The sequence below is a fragment of the Mobula birostris genome, chromosome 6 (genome assembly GCF_030028105.1).
Source record: "Mobula birostris isolate sMobBir1 chromosome 6, sMobBir1.hap1, whole genome shotgun sequence".
NCBI classification, from domain to species: domain Eukaryota; kingdom Metazoa; phylum Chordata; class Chondrichthyes; order Myliobatiformes; family Myliobatidae; genus Mobula; species Mobula birostris.
In genome coordinates this window covers 37042882-37062793 of record NC_092375.1, presented here as the reverse complement: position 1 = coordinate 37062793, position 19912 = coordinate 37042882, and the positions used below count along the sequence as shown (strand labels likewise).

Genomic DNA, 19912 nt, shown 5'->3' with positions numbered 1-19912 from the left:
TATACCACGCTTAGTATTGAAGCCAAAAGGTTCCACTTTAGTCTCATTTGATCACAAGACCTTGTCCCACATTTTTACAGTATCTTCTAAGTGACGCTTTGCGAAGTTTTTATAGGCAAGGATATACATTTTTTAAAGCCAGGACTTCTTCCTTGCCAATCTTCCATAAATGCCCTTTTTCTACAAGATCTTAGAGATGGTGGAGCTATGAACTTCGTCTCCAGTTGCAGCCACTGATTTCTGCAGCTCACTCACAGTGACTGTTGGTGTCATGGTAGCCTCCTTACAAATGACATTCTTCTCTGTTAACTAAGTTTCGAGGTGTGGCCTGCTCTCAGCAGTGTGGCTGAGGTTTCATATTTTTTCCCCACTTTTTCACAATGGACTGAACTGAGCTCCACGCCCTGCTTCAAATTTTGACTTCTCTATTAACAATATTGTCAATAAACTGGACTGGTCAAAGAACACTGAGGCTGTCTACAAGAAGGGTCAGAGCCGTCTCTATTTCCTGAGGAGACTGAGGTCCTTTAACATCTGCCGGATGATGCTGAGGATGTTCTACGAATCTGTGGTGGCCAGTGTTATCATGTTTGCTGTTGTGTGCTAGGGCAGCAGGCTGAGGGTAACAGACACCAACAGAATCAACAAACTCATCCATAAGGCCAGTGATGTTGTGGGGATGGAACTGGACTCTCTCACAGTGGTGTCTGAAAAGAGGATGCTGTCTAAGTTGCATGCCATCTTAGACAATGTTTCCCATCCACGACATAATGTACTAGGTGGGCACAGGAGTACATTCAGCCAGAGACTCATTCCACCAAGATGCTGCACAGAGCGTCATAGGAAGTCATTCCTGCCTGTGGCCATCAAACTTTACAACTCCTCCCTTGGAGGGTCAGACACCCTGAGCCAATAGGCTGGTCCTGGACTTACTTCATAATTTACTGGTATAATTTACATATTACTATTTAACTATTATGGTTCTATTACTATTTATTATTTATGGTGCAACTGTAACGAAAGCCAATTTCCCCCGGGATCAATAAAGTATGACTATGACAATGACTATTATCATTTTCCTGACTTATTTTGAATTCTCTTTTGTCTTCATTTTGGTTTGATCTGTTGAAAATCTACCATATTGTTGGAACTTACAGAGAGGTGGGGTATTTATTCTAATGAATTCACTGAAAACAGGTGTTCCTCAAATTAGGTGAGTTTGTAAGGTATTATACACTTTGCACCCGAGGAAAGTTAGCATTGTAATTACAAAGGGGGTGAATACTTTCTCAGCTTCACAATTTTGGTTTTTAATTTTTAGTAAATTGCTGATGGGTTTTGGAATTTTTCTTTTGTTTTGACATGATGCACAATGTTTTGTAGATTAGCTCAAAAATCCTACTTCAATATATTTTAAATTTAGAAAATGAGACAGTAAAATATGAAAATAGTTGTGAGAGCTGAATATTTCTTCAAGGCACTGTAATGCCCAGTGTTTCTGGGGGTTCTTTGATTATGCTAGCTGCTTTACAGAGGCAGCAAAAAATGTAGACGCAGTCTAGGAAGTGGAGGCTGGTTTCCGTGACGTGTCAAGCTGTGTCCACAACTCTCTGTCATTGTTGTTGTTTTAAAAAACACTGTCACGGGCACAGCAGTTGCCATACCGAGCCATCCGGTTAGGATGGAGCATCAATAAAATTGATGAGGTTCAAAAGGAACGTGACTAATTTCTTGGGCCTCCTGAGAGAGTACCTCTGGTGAACCTTCGTAGCCATGATGCCAATGTGGTTGGAACAGGACAGGTTATTTGCAGTGTACACTCCTTGGAACATGAAGGTATTTTTCCCATTCATTGAACATGGGTTAACAGTGCAGTCATTTCAGCTTGCATCAGCATGCAAGAATGAGCTTAACACCATATTTTACATTGCTGTGCAGTTTGGCTTTTAGCCAAATGCACAAGAATGTGTATTGCAATATCATGGAGCCTAGAAACCAAGAATGAACTCATCATTTTCCATATGTAAAATAAAGGTAAAAGGTAAATACAACAAACTTCAATCAATGAAAACAAGACTTTTGTGGTTTGCTTACTATTTCTTATTTGAAAAAGAGAAACATTTACCACTGTTCTCTTCTGACACTCCAGATCATTTTTTTCCCATTTCAATTATGCCAGATAACTTGGCAGATTATTATAATATTCAACTACACCATAGATTTAAGAAGTAGGAGAAACTGCCATTCATTGACTACAAATCCAGTTTTTCTGTGCCTTTTCCTCAATACCCTTTGTATCCACACATGCTTACTTTTCAGTCTTTAATAAACTGGATAATTGTACAATGTTGTCAATGTTCTAGAATAAAGTTTTGGAGATTCACAACTCTAAGTGATGAAATTTGTCTTCACATTCAAAAACAATCTTGCCAGCTTTGGCCACCTCTTTTATTAAAGATCATCCTTTTGTTTGAATATTAATCCACTATGCATTTCAAATGTTATTCTTATAGAAATAAAGAGTAATACGTTTTCATACAATTAGTTTCACAAAAGCCTTGTAACTTCATTCACTCTCAGTAATAACATCATTCTATCTTCCTGTTGATATGGACAATAAAGTAGCTGGAAACAAATTTATTTGTAAAATCAAAATAAAATTGGTTAGGAAGAATGTGGGTATAAGAATTGAATCCTGATATAATATAGGTATTAGAGACAAGTATGTCATCAAAACAGAAACAGCCTTCCGGATAAAGCATCAGATTTCTAGAAACTATTGCAGAAATTTTTCAGCTAAGCACAGTTGGAAATTCTGTACAGTAAGAAACGAGAATATCTGGATACACTTTCTCTTGCCAGAGGGTTTTTGTTTTTGTCCAACAATGCAGAAATCTATTACATGTATTTCACAACTTGTTTCAAGCTTAAAAATTGTACTTGGGCTAATAAAAATACACTATTGTTTAAATGAAGACAATAATGTGAAAACAGTTTAAAAGTTAAGGTTAAACAGATTCAACTTGTATACATTTTCAATTATACCCACAGTATTACTATTGGAAATTTGTAGAGCTCTTTGCCATTTTCCTGCTTCAAAATTTGTCTACATGACGGACTACTGATGAATGGCACAACCTCTCTAGACAATTTCAGAAAAAAATGCTTTCCTTTCTACGGAAATAAGTATCACAGATCTAAAAAGACTGAACTGTAACATAGCAACTAAAAACTCAATACATGATCAGCAATTTCTCACAGCAATAGCATTAACAATTAGAAGTAGAGGTCAAGTGTAGTCAAAACTCCATTGTAATAAATATCTTCAGAACAATAATCTTAATTCCTGAAATATTTAGAATCATAGTCAACTGAACAATTTCATAAGATAAATGCCAAAGAGTTTTCTGCCAAAACCTACTAGCCTGGAAATAAGGATTGCACTCTAGTCTAGATGGACTTGTACATCAAAAACAATTTGCATTTTTCTTACCCAAACAATTAAAATGGAAATTGATGTGATGAAGATGAATCTTTTCAAAATCCTTCTCACTTGATCACGACCTATCAAGAAACAGATATTTTATGAAATGACTCATTCCAAATACATACAAGATTAATAAACTGGTCTGATGCTACACTTAAGATTTGTGAGCCTATACAGTACCATTTTTTCAACTTGTGAAAGCGCTATTGCAAAGAATTAGGAGATACACACACACACTCCCTCTCTCTCTTTAATGGTTTTTAAAAACCCAATCCCATTCCATTCAACTCTATCAACTCATCTACCCACAACAAACAGAACAGCTTCAATTTAAAGGTGCCACAGACTTCAATAACACATATGTATCATGAGAAATCTGCTAGCAAGTGGTTTTGTAATCAAATTGCAAAATGTTCTTTTCATTAACCTACAAAAACAATAAAAATTAGATCAGAATCAAATAAGCTCATCTGGCATAAACACAGAATACCAAATGTGCAGATATTGAAATGGGAAAGCCGTAATCAAAATTTGCAATTACATGAAATTACTGCATTGAAATAGCCTCTTCAAATCTGCATTTATCCTCACAAAGATCATTTGATCATTTACCCACCTGATTTTTTTGTGCTTCAAACTCCAGTTTCGATGGAGACAGATAGACATCACCCATCTGTCTAACTTAACCTTGGAGGTTTAATGTCAGAGGTGAAACTACCCTGGCATAGATCAGTAAATGATACTGGTAAGAAAGGGGCAGATACCGTATAGTTTATACAAATGGGTTAGTGATATCTTTGCTTAATGTTGATATTTATTCATATGGTAGATAACTCCACACAATTCAACACAGAACTGTTCTACAACCCATGAACTCACTTTCAAGGACTCTACAACTCATGGTCTCAATATTAATTTTTTTTTTAGTAATTGCACAGTTTGACTTCTTATGCACATTGATTGTCCATCTTTGTGTGCATAATTGATTTTATTGCATTTCTTTGTATCTATTGTGAAAGCCCACAAGAAAATGAATACACACTAAAAAGAGGGCGTTTAGAGATGGAAATAGGGAGGAGCTGAGGGCAATACAGAGGGACCTGAAAGCCAGGATCAGGGAGGCTACAGACAGGTACAGAAACAACAGGAATTCTGCAGATGCTGGGAATTCAAGCAACACACATCAAAGTTGCTGGTGAACGCAGTAGGCCAGGCAGCATCTCTAGGAAGAGGTACAGTTGACGTTTCAGGCCGAGACCCTTCGTCAGGAGGAAGCTTGAGTGGAAACTTCAGCAGAACAACATGAGACAGGTCTGGAGTGGGATGAGAACCATCACTGGGTTCCAGCAAACTAGCAACAGAGGAGCTGAAGGCAGTGTGGACAGGGCCAACTAACTTAACCTGTTCTTTAACAGATTTGACATTGTGGCCCCTGCTCATCCCCCACATGAGTCATCTGTTGTCGGCCCCCAACCAACACATATTCCACTCTCCCCTCCTACCCCTCCTCACAGTCCCCCATCCTGCTCTCATGACTATACCCCTTCCCCACACGAAACCACCACGGTGGGCTTCACAGCTGAACAGGTGAGAAGACAGCTGAAACGTCTCAACCCAAGCAAGGCTGCAGGACCGGATGGTGTCAGTACCGGGGTGCCCAACACCTGTGCCCCTCAGCTATGTGGAGTACTTCGCCATGTCTTCAACCTGAGCCTGAGGCTCTGGAGGATTCCTGTGCTGTGAAAGACATCCTGCCTTGTCCCTGTGCCGAAGACGCCGCGCCCCAGCGGCCTCAATGACTACAGACCCACGGCTTGACCTCTCACATCATGAAGACCCTGGAGAGACTTGTTCTGGAGCTGCTCCAGCCTATGGTCAGGCCACACTTAGATCCCCTCCAGTTCCGACTAGGAGTAAAGGATGCCATCGTCTACCTGCTGAACCGTGTCTACGCCCACCTGGACAAGCCAGCGAGCACTGTGAGGGTCATGTTTTTTGACTTCTCCAGTGCATTCAACACCATTCGTCCTGCTCTGCTGGGGGAGAAGCTGACAGCGATGCAGGTGGATGCTTTCCTGGTGTCATGGATTCTTGATTACCTGACTGGCAGACCACAGTACGTGTGCTTGCAACACTGTGTGTCCGACAGGGTGATCAGCAGCACTGGGACTCCACAGGGGACTGTCTTGTCTCCCTTTCTCTTCACCATTTACACCTCTGACTTCAACTACTGCACAGAGTCTTGTCATCTTCAGAAGTTTTCTGATGACTCTGCCATAGCTGGATGCATCAGCAAGGGAGAGAGGCTGAGTACAGGGCTACGGTAGGAAACTTTGTCACATGGTGTGAACAGAATTATCTGCAGCTTAATGTGAAAAAGACTAAGGAGCTGGTGGTAGACTTGAGGAAAGCTAAGGTACCGGCGACCCCTGTTTCCATCCAGGGGGTCAGTGTGGACATGGTGGAGGATTACAAATACCTGGGGATACGAATTGACAATAAACTGGACTGGTCAAAGAACACTGAGGCTGTCTACAAGAAGGGTCAAAGCCGTCTCTATTTCCTGAGGAGACTGAGGTCCTTTAACATCTGCCGGACGATGCTGAGGATGTTCTATGAGTCTGTGGTGGCCAGTGCAACCACGTTTGCTGTTGTGTGCTGAGGCAGCAGGCTGAGGGTAACAGACACCAACAGAATCAACAAAATCATTCGTAAGGCCAGTGATGTTGTGGGGATGGAACTGAACTCTCTGATGGTGGTGTCTGAAAAGAGGATGCTGTCCAAGTTGCATGCCATCTTGGACAATGTCTCCCATCCACTACATAATGTACTGGTTGGGCACAGGAGTACATTCGGCCAGAGACTCATTCCACCGAGATGCAACACAGAGCGTCGTAGGAGGTCACTCCTGCCTGTGGCCATCAAACTTTACAACTCCTCCCTTGGAGGGTCAGACACCCTGAGCCAATAGGCTGGTCCTGGACTTATTTCCTGGCATAATTTACATATTACTATTTAACTATTTATGGTGTAATTACTATTTAATTATTTATGGTGCAACTGTAACGAAAACCAATTTCCCCTGGGATCAATAAAGTATGACTATGACTTACTTGACAATAAATTTACTTTGACTTATTCTACCTCAATAATTAATTCCAGAAGTTCCACAGCCTTACAATTCTCCTGCTCTTTGTTCTAAAGCTCTTAAATTTATTCTTGTATCCGAGGCCACTCAAAAATGGTCTTTTTCCATCATTTTGCTCTATAATCTGCATCAGTCTCAACTGCTCAAGTACTTCTCGTTACATTTGTGGTTATACTGCAGTAGCTTCAACAAAAATAAGTTAATTGCAGTGCAGTCGAAATCACCAATTTGCACAAGGCATCCTCAATTATGGTCAAACGACAGCAATCGGGAACGAAAAATATGCGCAATTATTACTTCCTAGCCTTAGGTAGACGAGGCCAATCACCCTACCCTACATATTCACCAAGCCCAAAGGGCATAATAGACAGGACAGAAAGAACTTGCAATGTACGTATGTACAAATGAACGTATAAATGAGTGTCTCACGTACAAACAGCTGCTTTTGTAGTGTAGTCAATGTTACAATTTGGGAAACAAATCAGTTAATTTATATAGAGAGTTCCCAGTAACAACAATATGATCAAGACTAGATATTCTGAATTAGTCAGTTGAAGGATGATCCTTCAGGGACAACTATTGAAAAGACTCCTTTTTCTTCTCTGAAATAAAACACAATCATTTACAATCATGCAAAGTGAGCAGAACAGTTCCTTCAATTAAAAGCTCACATGAAACACCATATCACTCCCCATTATTGCTTTGCAGCTACCCTAAGTGTTGGTGTCAATTCTTTGAAATTATCTTTATTGAAAAAACTGTCAAGCAGTAAGCATATAGAAAAAAAAACTTAATTAGGTGTATACTTCTTGTGGAAATATGAGGACAAAGTTAATGGAACACATAATTCACCAACATTGAAATTCTTACTTCAGAAGATATTATTAAAGAAAGCAAGATCCTATACACTATTACCCCACGAGTTGGTGACGTATGAACAAGTAGGAAGACTGCTGGTAATATTTGGGAGTTACTTCCAAAAAAATAACTCTCCAGAGACCCTCAGGACTACTTAATTAATACTATCCTTTTTCCTCATCCATTTGATATCAAATAATAGTCATTTGTAAGAGTGGATTCCTCTACTGTGTGCCCATCTCTGTCACACTGACTACTTGTCCAAAATTGAGTCACAAATAGACTAAAACAAAGTATATTATGGGATTTGGGGGGAATTGCAGGTACATGGAATTAGGCTGTTGAACACTCTGTCTAAATTAATGACAGAATTGCATCAGGAGGACTAAATTGCACATTTGTGGTTGTTTATTCTTAATACATTCCTAAAGCTTCTAATTACACACCAGGAAGACAAAACACATTGCTTTCACTGCACTTCAACATCTCTGTTCCAACACACCATTTCTCAGCTAACTCTATCGACTAAAACAGTGCCTGCAAACTTGTGCTCTTTTCCCCAAAAATTTTAAACCACTTCCACTCTATTACGCTGGGTATTTTTACCTTATAAAATGCCTCTGACACCACTTCTAGACTATTATTAACAGCACTGCATAGCACGTATCCTTTAGTTGGTTTAAGTTGTCATCCTTAGACTAAATACCACAGCCAGGATCTTGCTGGTAAATGCCACACATTCAGTCCTGACGAAGGGTCTCGGCCTGAAACGTCGACTGCACCTCTTCCTACAGATGCTGCCTGGCCTGCTGCGTTCACCAGCAACTTTGATGTGTGTTGCTTGAATTTCCAGCATCTGCAGAATTCCTGTTGTTTGCAATTCAGAATTTGCCTGTATTCACTATCATATGCAAAATTTGTCATCGTGCTGCACCATTAGACTTCATCTGCTGAAATTTACATTTTGAAAGGAAAAATGTTAACCAGTGCTGTGCTCACTAGTTTCAAAGGGGGTGTAGGAATATGCTTATGAAGCAAAGAGAAGGGTTTTAAAATAATTTTCTGCTCAAAAAAATCCCCAAATACCTCAATAAATTAAACCTGCAATAATGTGAAGATTTTGAATATTTAGCCTTCATTAATACCCCATGATTATATAAACAATGGTAGTTTCCAACCCTTGTCCCCTGCAAAATAATGTCATGAAGTTAACAGCAATTTTTACCGCAGTTGTAAGACGTAGATTTCACTGAGAAACCTAATGGGCATGTTCAGTCTAGGTACAAAACCTTACATTAAAGTCATTCTATGTTGGCCTCTTTATTATCTACTTTAAGTTGACAAAGAAGATCAATTTCTACAATTCACTATTCAGATGACCCATCAAGTTTTCCTAAATTTTCCAACACTTAAATACGATTTAATTTTTTTTTAAATGGTTTGAATGTTTTGCAAACTGCTGATATTTACCCCTGTAAATACAATCAAGTTTGGAAATTAAATGCAAAACTTTGACAGATTCCATTCAGCAAACGTCCCCGTTAAGTTCAACAGCAGAGCACTAATTTACAGAGACCCCACAGTACATTCTGCCAAGTGCAGGATCTGTGAACTCGTTTATGTTTTATTTTAAATCATGTGTTTTGTCAGAAAAAGTGACATTTAAAAATTTTTAGTATCTTTCATTTTTGCTCATTTTAAAAATAATTTTTGGATGGTTATGAATATCTGAACACATCATTTTCTGATAAATAGCACGGGCAAGGACATAGCTTTGCCACCGGTCAAAGGGTAGCTCAGCAATTTCCTAGGTGGTCTTATTTATGCCTATACAAATGATTTGACTGAACCGTGCAAGTCCCAAACCATGGCAATGAAAAATCAAAGAAACAAATGCACTGAAAAGTCCAGAACAACACGCTATAAAGAATACCCACATGATGAGTGTAACAGTGGATATGTATCTATTTTTCCAGGCAGTTACAAATCCCAGCTAGATGCATTAAAAGACACATTGTTTTGGCTCCAGAGTTAGAAAGAAAGTTAATGCAGTGACAGAAGTTAGACAGATTTGTATATTTCAGTATAAAAAGGTCCCCAAATTTAATTTTACCTCATCATACAAATATGTTGCTGTCTTGTACAAGCATATATATAATTTTCAACTTTATACCTGTCACAAATACACACGTACAAGGTCGAAATTACATTTTAGAAATAAATTTACCGTTAATAAAACAAGTCATCTTGTAACTTCAAATCAAAATCAAATCATATGTGTATCAATCTGTATTCACAACAATGTAATTTCACTCATGAAATTCATTCAAGTGGATGTAATGAGAAAATGATCTACTGAAGTGGCTACCTTCACAAGTTAGTTCTCAATTAAAGGACATTTGGAGATATAGCCCAATACATCAAGCAGCTCGGGATACGGCTAATTTCACGAGAACCTCTCTCTGGTACAATTTTGAAGTGTTATTAAAATGTTTTTGAACATTTTAACATAAACTAAAATCTACTTATAGCTAGACAGTACACAATTAGAAATCACTGCCCCAATATAGACTCTCAAAAGAAAAGCAAGACAAAAAATGGTGACAATGCAAACATTACTAACACAAAATTTAGAAAAGTACATGAAAATGCAAGTGAAGAAAACAGATTACCTTATTATTTTAAAATAGCTTGACTTCATTTTCAAATCTGCAGTTGATTAATATTGTTCGCAAATCAAAGTAACTCAGAAATCTATGCAGTAGAGACTTAGGACAGCTACACTCACTTCTACGACTTTAGGGGGTGCCCTGTCAAAAGGTTATGCAGAAAAAAAATCTTCAAAATTTTCAGTATTATGTTCTCCAAGTAGAGGTTATGTTAAAAACTGTGCAAAAATGAAATCACCATTTAAACTGAAAGTTGTGAAAGTGAAAACTGAGGTTTACTCCAACATAAATTAATTAAAGCAGAATCTTCCTGGCCACTGATCAGACAACAGACACGGAGGGCTGAGCTCAAGAATCACAAGCTGGTAGGACGAATAAACTTAAAAGTTCAAAGTAAATTTATTATCAAAGTACATGCAGCATTTACAACCTGAGGTTCATTTTCTTGCAGGCATACTCAATAAATCCATAACAGAATAATAACCACAATAGAATCAATGAAAGACCACACCAACTTAGGTGTTCAACCAGTATGAAAAAAGACAACAAATTATAACAACAAATAAATATGAAGAACATGAGATGGAGATTCCTTGAAAGTGAGTCTAACACTTCAGTGTGGGCCAAGTGAAGTTGAGTGAAGTTATTGATTCCCTTTGGTTAAGGGGTACAGTAATACTGTGAAAGAACCTTCATCAAGGAGAAGACTGAGACAAAAGTTAAAAAATGTCTGGAATATTTTGCTGACCGTGACTCATTAACCTTGAATGGTCCAGAAGCAGAAGTGATGAATCTTTCAGATGTATTTATTGTTACATTTTGAAACTCTGAAGGATTAAACATGGGACCTGGAACGCGAGTCAAACTTGTGCCGTGTTTTTTTTTTACTTTAAGCCAGGCACTCATCTATAGTGTGGTAGCATCATGACGTATGCAATTCACTTATTTTACATACAACTCATAATGAATTATTTAAATGAAGAATGCTTAATCAAATACATTTACAATATTATTCAAATATTACTGAAATACTAAATACACAACACTCCTCCGTTTTTTTTTATTAAGTGCAATCGTGAACAATAGCCAGATCAGAAATGCTGATCAAGTCAACTAGCTCCCAAAGAGAACTCTGATAGGCCAATCAGATGGTTCACTGCTCAGGCACAAGGGTCGCTAGCCCCTGTACCCCAGAAACACACCTGAGCAGCGCAGCAGAGGTATGTGCTAAGGATGACCTGATCTGAAAGAATCATGTTAACTCGTAACAGATCGTGTTCACGGTGGAACAGCCTAGTCAAGGATGGGGTGATCAGCACAGATGGACAAATTATACCTCCACTACCTCAAGTAGTGCTTAGCTATAAACTCCAACTCAATGATGAATGCAGCTCAATTATATACACAGTATATTACACAATGCAACTACTATGCAGACATCCACAGCATAAAAGAAATTAATTGTTCCATTCAGGCCTAAATATTTAATGTCTCTGGATGATGACTTAGTCTTGTGGGATAACATCTTTTCTGACAAGGGGGTCACTCTACTTGGCAGGAAAGGTTTGTAGCTGTGAATCAATCCCAGGTTCTGTGGACTCCTCTGTGGTGGCTGTAGGAGTTAACTTTGAGATTGCAGTAAGTGGTTCTGACAGCTCTGGATACAGTGGCATCCCAAACTGGACAATGTGGATCATGTGTGAGTAGTGTCAGACATCACCTCGCCTTTTTGAAAAGCCACTTTACGCTGCTTTGTCCATTGCAATTTCTTCCCAATCCATAGTAATGAATTCAAGGGGTGGAGCACAGTAGCCAGGTTTGGCAGGAACCTGTTATAGTAATTGACAAATCGCAAAAAGTACTGCAACTGTGACACGTCCTTTGGTCTTGAAGCAGGGAATCCATCACTGCTTGAATTTTTTCAGCACACTTGTGTAATCCTTGTATAATTAAGTAGTGCTTGGTTTAAAGAATTCACATTTGTCACATAGCGCTCTGAGCCCTTAATCTTCTTATCTTTTTAACATTGCATTGAGATTTTGGAGATGTTCCTTGTCATCCTCACTGGTGACAATGACGTCATCCAGGTAATACTGAGTGCTTGGGCAGCCTTGCAGCACCTGATCCGTAGCTTCCTGCCAGGGTGCAGGTGCAGATGCTACTCCATAGCGATAGAGTCCTTTTGAGTGTTTATGGTGAGAAATACTTTGCACTCTCCTTTCGTCTCCATCTGTAGGTAGGCCTCAGCTAAGTCCACTTTGCTGAAGTGTTTCCCTCCAGAAAGATTTCCAAAGGTATCCTCTACCCTGTGTAGAGGTTATTGATCCATGTGATCTAACTCACTGACTACTTTATCACGGTGGAATAAGGAATCAGACAGGCTTTGCAAAGCTTGGGGATGCACTTTCATTTAACACTGTTTTACCCTTGATATGTTTTGAGTTTTTCTCGATGTCATCCTTGAACACTGCTGTAGCATCATCCAGTACATTTCTTAAAACGTTTTTAGTTGGCCTTATTTTTGGGGAGGTGGTACACAAATGACAGATGGATCTCCAATCAAGTTGTAGTTATCTCAGCCAATCACGTTCCCACAATGCCAACCCTCTTGTTTTTACCACATACAAGCCCAATTTGGCTTGTTGGTTGTTGTATTTCACTGTTACGAATGTAATTCCCACAGGAGTTATCTTTTCTCTAGTACAAGTTCTTAGATGGGTATCTGCAGACTTTAGTAGCTTTAGCTTGGCCGTTTCAGTCATTCCACAAAATGAGTTTGAGCAACATTTCAGTGTCCAATTCCATTTTAATTAGTTTGCTCTTCACTTCTGGTATAAGACATACTGTTTGTCCAATATTAGTTTTCACATTTTAAATCCCAAGGTTATTCAGTCCTGTGCACCTCTCAGCAATATCAGAGTTTTCTTCACCAGCATGAAGATTTGTACACTTTTTGAAACTACAATTTGACATCTTAGGTTTTTCCTCTTCCCAGTGAAGTCCATTTATTTTTGCCTGTTCGACAAGCTCTTTATATGGGTCCCAACTTTGTTGCAGTTTTCTGCAAGTTTCACCTTTAATTAAACCTGCATTGATCTGGTCTATGTGAGGCCCCACCACAACAATTTGTTCAGCCAGGCCAGTTTTTGTTGCCACTTTATTCATGCTCACTTTCATTCCTGACTGCAACTCAATTTCATCTCTGTCTGCTGTTTCCATTGATGTGGCAATTTCCATTGTTGTTTTAAATGCAACTTGTGCTTCAATTAAGAGCAGTTTTTGAATGTTTTCTTGTAAGATTCCACAAACTAAAAAATCTCTCAGTCATAATTAAGTCCATTACCAAACTGACAATGCTCAGACAACTTCTTCAATTCAACCATGTTCAATGAAATGAACTCCCCTTCCTTCTGATTCCACTTATGAAACTTAAAGCATTCTGCAATCAACAACCGTTTCTGTTCTAAATGTTCCTCTTACTTTCACAATATCAGCAAAGGTCATTTCGGCTGGTTTGGTTGGAGTAGTCAAACTCCTAAGCAAACTATATGCTCTTCCATGCAATGCATTCAGCAAAACTGATATTTGTTTCTCACTGGCTATTTCATTTGCTTTAAGATAATGCTCAATTTGTTCAGTATACCTGAGCCAGTTATCCATTGAGCAATTTTCCCAATGTAACCAGCCATTTCTGCTTTTTAAAAAAACTATCACCTGTTACTCACTTTTTATGAACCCATGAATTCTTCTGTTTTCTGTCTTTTTTTAAAAAAGCGATTATCTCTGTACATGCTACTTCTTTTTAAGTTCTTACTGTGCTTTCTTTTAAATTCAAAGATCTTGCTGTGCTTCAACAGGGGGGTGGCTTGTGTTTGCTTAAAACCTCCTCATCGCTGCCGTTATGTTTTGTAACTCCAAAACATTAAACTAATTCAAGGAAAGACACCGGATCGGGAATGCAAGTCTAATTTAGTTTTTTTCTTTAAGCAGGATGTGCATGTATTACTTGATAGTGACATAATATACGCAATTCACTTATTTTTACATACAATTTGTAATGAATTATTTAAATGAACAAGAATGTTTAATCAAACAATATAGTTACAATATTACACCAATGCTTCTGAAATATTAAATGCACATTTATCCTCAAATTTTTCAACTGTACTATACAACTTGGTTTTTTGGGAGGGTGTTGAGTGGAATCAGATCAGCTATGGCACTGGCTCTGACAGGAGCTCTGTTTAACCATAAGGCTCTGTGCTTAGCCCCCTGATCTACTCGCTTTACACTTATTACTGTGTGGCCAAGCATAGCTTCAATGCCATATTCAAGTTTGCTGACGACTCCACTGTCGTGGACCAAATCAAAGGTGGTGATGAATTGCATTATAGGAGAGAGATTGAAAATCTGGCTGAGTGTTGTCAGAACAACAACCTCTTACTCAATGTCAGCAAGACCAAGGAGCTGATTATTCACTTCAGGAGGAGGAATCCAGAGGACAAGGAGGCACTGGAGGATCAGAAGTGGACAGGGTCAGCAACTTTAAATTCCTTGATGTTGTTATTTTGGAGGACCTGTCCTGGGCCCAACACACAAGTGCAATTGCGAAGAAAGCATGGCAGCGCCTCTACTTCTTTTGAAGTCTGCAGAGTTACGACACAGCATTTAAAATTTTGACACACTCTTACGAATGTGTAGTGGAGAGTATATTGACTGGCTGCATCACAGCCTGGTATGGAAACACCCTTGAACAGAAAATCCTGCAAAAGAGTAGTGGATACAGCCCAGCCTATCATAGGTAAAGCCCTCCCACCATTGAGCACATCTACATGAAACACAAGCGCAGGAAAGCAGCATCCATCAGCAGGGACCCCCACAACCCAGGACATGCTCTTTTCTTGCTGCTGCCATCAGGAAAGTGGTACAGGAGCCTCAGGACTCTCACCACTAGATTCAGGCAGAGTTACTACTCCTCCACCATCAGGCTCTTGAACCAAAAGGGATAACTTCACTTGCCCCATCATTGGAAGGTTCCTACAACTAATGGACTCACTTTCAAGGACTCTTCATCTTATGTTTTCAATATTTATTGTCTATTTATTATTATTTCTTTTTGTATTTGCAGTTTGTTGTCTTTTGCACACTGGTTGAATGCCCAAGTTGGTGAGGCCTTTCATTTACTTTGTTCTGGTCTTAGCCTATAGATTTATTGAGTACACTTGCAAGAAATTAATCCTAGGGTTGTATATAGCGACATATAGTTACTTTGACAATAAATTTACTTTGAACTTTGGTACCCTGCAAAACAAAAAAAAAAAATCACCTCTCCAATGCCAGCACATCCTTTCTTTGAAATAGGGCCCCAAACAACTCACAATACTCAAAGCCTTAAAGTCTCAGTCTCATTACAACCTTGCTTTTATATTCTAGCCCTCTTGAAATAAACATTAACATTGTACTTATCATCCATTCTGACAACTCAACCTGCAAGTTAATTTAGGGAGTCCTGTATGAGGACTCCCCAGTCCCTCTGCACTTTTGAATTTGCTCTCGGTTTAGAAAGTGGTCTATGCCTTTATTTCTTCCACCAAAGTGCATGACCATGCACATCTCTGCAGTGTATCGCACGTGCCACTTCTTCGCCCATTAACCTTATCTGTCCTTGTCCACTCTTCTGCAGACTCCCTGCTTCTTCAATTCTACCTGCCCCTTCGCCTATCTTTGTGTCATCCACAAACTTAGCTACAAAGCCAACAATTCCGTCATCCTAGTCATTAAATTATAATGATGAACGTCGCGGACCCAACACAGACCCAAGGAACAGCACTTGGTGCTGGCAGGCAACTAGTAAAGACCCATTTATCCCACTTTTCGCCTTCTTCCAGCCAGCCAAACTTCTGTCCATGCCAGTATCCTTCCGATAATACTGAGGGCTTTTTATCTCGTTTAGCAACCTTGTGTGTGGTAACTTGTTAAAGGGTCTGCTGAAAATTCAAGTAAATTACATTCATTGATTCACTTTTGTCCATTCTGTCTGTTATTTCCTCGAAATATTCCATGCTCAGAACCCTTTACCTTTTTCACCTATCACCTCTCAACTTCTCTGTTCACCGCCCCCTCCCCCACCCACCTACCTTCCCTGGCTTCACCCACCACCTTCTAGCCTGTACTCCTCCTCCCCCCACCACCTCCTTATTCTGGCTTCTTCCACCTTTCCTCTCCAGTCTTGATGAAGGGTTTTGGTCAACTGTATTCCTTTCCATAGATGCTGGCTGACCTGCTGAGTTCCTCCAGCATTTTACTCCGAGTAACTTCTCTAATGTTGTCAGAACTCAAGATTACAAAAAATAACAGATCGATTTATTAGTAACTCAGGATGCAATAGACAATAAGCACTGCAGGGGCTTACCAACTTGAATCACTGAGAAGCTAGAATTGTCCAAAAACAATAAAATCAGATTCAATCACAATGCCCTTTCTAATCATCTGCCCAAGCTCATTAACCATTGCTTTAACACTGTTAATCTTTTGGAAGGGTATACTCCCAGTTAGTCTCATCAATGTGCAGTACACAGATATCGACTATTACCAAAATTTATTATTCAACTTAGATAATATTGAACTATATGCAAGAATGGTAAAACTATTGGCATTCACCATCAGTACCTTGCAAATTTGGCAATGAATCAGGATTTCTGAACAAGCATAGTTTAATTCCTAAATTTCTAATTTTCTGAGACAGAGTGCACTTCTAGTCTGCACTTTGTTGTCGTACCCACTGAAATCAAGGAGAATAATGTCAAAAGATCAAACTTTTCAAGTAACTGGAAAACCAATCTATAAGACACCATATTAATAAGTTTGAATTTTTGATGCTACAAATCTGTAATTACTCCAAAACATATATGTAAAAATAAATGTCCAATATATTTCCCTGCATAAATATTACTAAGCATAAAAGTTTGATTTTAAGTACATTTATGCTATTTGTCTCTTACTTTAACATATTAAATTTACTATATTAAATTTTAAGTTTATATTTTAATACTGAACATGTTGTATAATGTTAAAAAGTTTTCAGCTACCTAGTCTGCTATCTGTGCAAATTCTTCAAAGTAATAAGCCAAGAGTGGCAAACTTTTTTTTGATTATTGATGATAATCTAAAAAACTTCTCTCAAGTGCCAAGGTAATTTTGAACAGAGATTAGCAATAATAAACGAATTAGTAACAATAATTGAGGACTTAAAAAAAAGGATAAGTCCTGTTGCTTATTCACATGTATTAAGTTTGCTGACAAAAACTACTGTTGATGGCCAAATCAAAGGAAGTGAAAAATCAGCAATCAGAGGGATATTTAAAATCTGGTTGAATGGTGCCACAACAACAAACTCTCACTCAACATTAGCAAAGCCAAAGAAATTGATTATTGACTACAGGAAGTTCAAACCCAAGGCCTATGAGTAGTCCTCATTAGGGGATCAATAGGGGATTATAGGGTCAATAACTTTAAATTTCTTACTGTAATCATTTTGGAGGACCTGTCCTGGGTCCAGCGCACAGATGCCATTTGAAAGAAAGCACAGCAGCGCTTCTATTTCTTAGAAGTTTGCAGAGATTCAGCGCGTCATCTAAAAAACTTTTATGGATGCACGTTGGAAATTATATTGATAGGTTGCACTACAACCTGGTATGGAAACACCAATGCTGTTGAATGGAAAAGCCTACAAAAAGTAGTGGATACAGTCCAGTGCGTCACAGGTAAAAGCCCACCTCACTACATCTACAGGGAGCATTGTCGCAGGAAAGCAGCATCCATCACCAAGAACCCCCACCACCCAGGCCATGCTTTCTTCTCACTGCTGCCATCAGGAGGGAGGTACAGAAGCCTTAGGACTCACAAAAGCAGGTTCAGGATTAGTTACTACCCCTCAACCAAGCACCTAAACCAGAGTGGATAACGTCACTCATCCCAACAGTGAATTGATGCCACTATCAATGGGGTAACTTTCAAGAACTCTACAACTCATTTATCAATGTTTATTATTTATTAGTTATTTTGCTCCTTTTCGTATTTAGTCACAGTCATAGTCATACTTTATTGATCCCGGGGGAAATTGGTTTTCGTTACAGTTGCACCATAAATAATTAAGTAGTAATAAATCCATAAACAGTTAAATAGTAATATGTAAATTATGCCAGGAAATAAGTCCAGGACCAGCCTATTGGCTCAGGGTGTCTGACCCTCCAAGGGAGGAGTTGTAAAGTTTCATGGCCACAGGCAGGAATGATTTCCTATGATGCTCTGTGTGGCATCTCGGAGGAGTGAGTCTCTGGCTGAATGTACTGCTGTGCCCAACCAGTACATTATGTAGTGGATGGGAGACATGACCAAGATGGCATGCAACTTGGACAGCATCCTCTTTTCAGACACCACCGTGAGAGAGTCCAGTTCCATCCCTACAACATCACTGGCCTTACGTATTTGCACAATTTATTATATTTTGAACATTGGTTGCTTGTCTTTGTGTGCAGTTTTTCATTGATTCTATTATGTTCCTTTATACTTACTGTGAATGCACACAAGAAAAGGAATCTCAGCATAATATTCAAAGCACAAATAAGAGAAAATCTGCAGATGCTGGAAATCCAGGCTGTACCTTTTTCCCCCCAGTAGATGCTGCCTGGCCCACCAAGTTCCTCCAGCATTTTGTGTGAGTTGCTCAGGGAAATATATTATGAGGGTATATATTATCAGGGGGTATATATAATATATATTTGGATTTATATATATATATATACATACACACACACATACATATACACACATATTTGGATAATAAATTTATTTTGACTTTTTTATTATTAATAAAAGTATAAACAGACAAGACTTGGCACGTGGCCAAGTGGTTAAGGCATTGGACTAGCAACCTGAAGGTCGTGAGTTCAAGCCCCAGCTGAGGCAACGTGTTGTGTCCTTGAGCAAGACAACTTAATCACACATTGCTCTGCAACGACACTGGTGCCAAGCTGTATGGGGCCCAATGCCCTTCCCTTGGACAACATTGGTGTCATGGAGAGGGGAGACTTGCAGGATGGGCAACTGCTGGTCTTCCATACAACCTTGTCCAGGCCTGCACCCTGGAGAGTGAAGACTTTCCAGGCACAGATCCATGGTCTTGAAAGACTAACGGATACCTTTTCAAACAGATAAGATGGAAAACCTGTGCAAAAACATTTCTAAGTAGTATTGTAATTGTAACCATTTGCTATACTAATATGTCCACGAGCTCTGTGAGGATTTCAAAATGTTTCATCCATCGTCACATATTCTAGCAACCATCAAGCTGCAACCAAAACAATGTGCGATGCTTCCTGTGAAAACATCTCACTGTTCTCCAGTTGTAAAAAAAACATTTACTTCATCACTTAGCAGTAAAGATAATCATTATGTATCTTTTTATTATGGGTGGGGTTTAAAGAATCAAAGGGTGGCACTACATGCTGGGTGCCAACAACCCTTTTTATACGTGCCATCTTAGGCATGCATGCCATTGGTTCGCCACACCTGTTAGGCTATTCTGTCAGCATTTCTTAATCATTTGCCAAGTACCAGGGATTCTTCTCAAACACATGTATGACAGGAGCAAACATTAGAAGATCACTAGAATGAACTTTGCTGATGATTGCTGGACTACTGGTCTCACTTTCTAACTATTATTCAAATTGCTTGGTAAACCCATGTAAA

At 39.0% G+C, this 19912-nt stretch overlaps 1 protein-coding gene across 6 annotated transcripts in view; it reads right to left on the bottom strand.

The window, feature by feature from the left end:
* The window catches only part of bbx (BBX high mobility group box domain containing), a 163067-nt gene that overhangs the window by 121340 nt on the left and 21815 nt on the right, over positions 1–19912 (bottom strand). For 4 of the 6 annotated variants that reach the window (XM_072260233.1, XM_072260231.1, XM_072260237.1 and 1 more), the window contains one exon: positions 3494–3564. The exons of the other annotated variants lie outside the window; for them this stretch is intronic. The gene's annotated coding sequence lies outside the window, so the exon portion shown is untranslated. The remainder of the gene's footprint in view (positions 1–3493; positions 3565–19912) is intronic. 6 annotated transcript variants of the gene reach the window in all.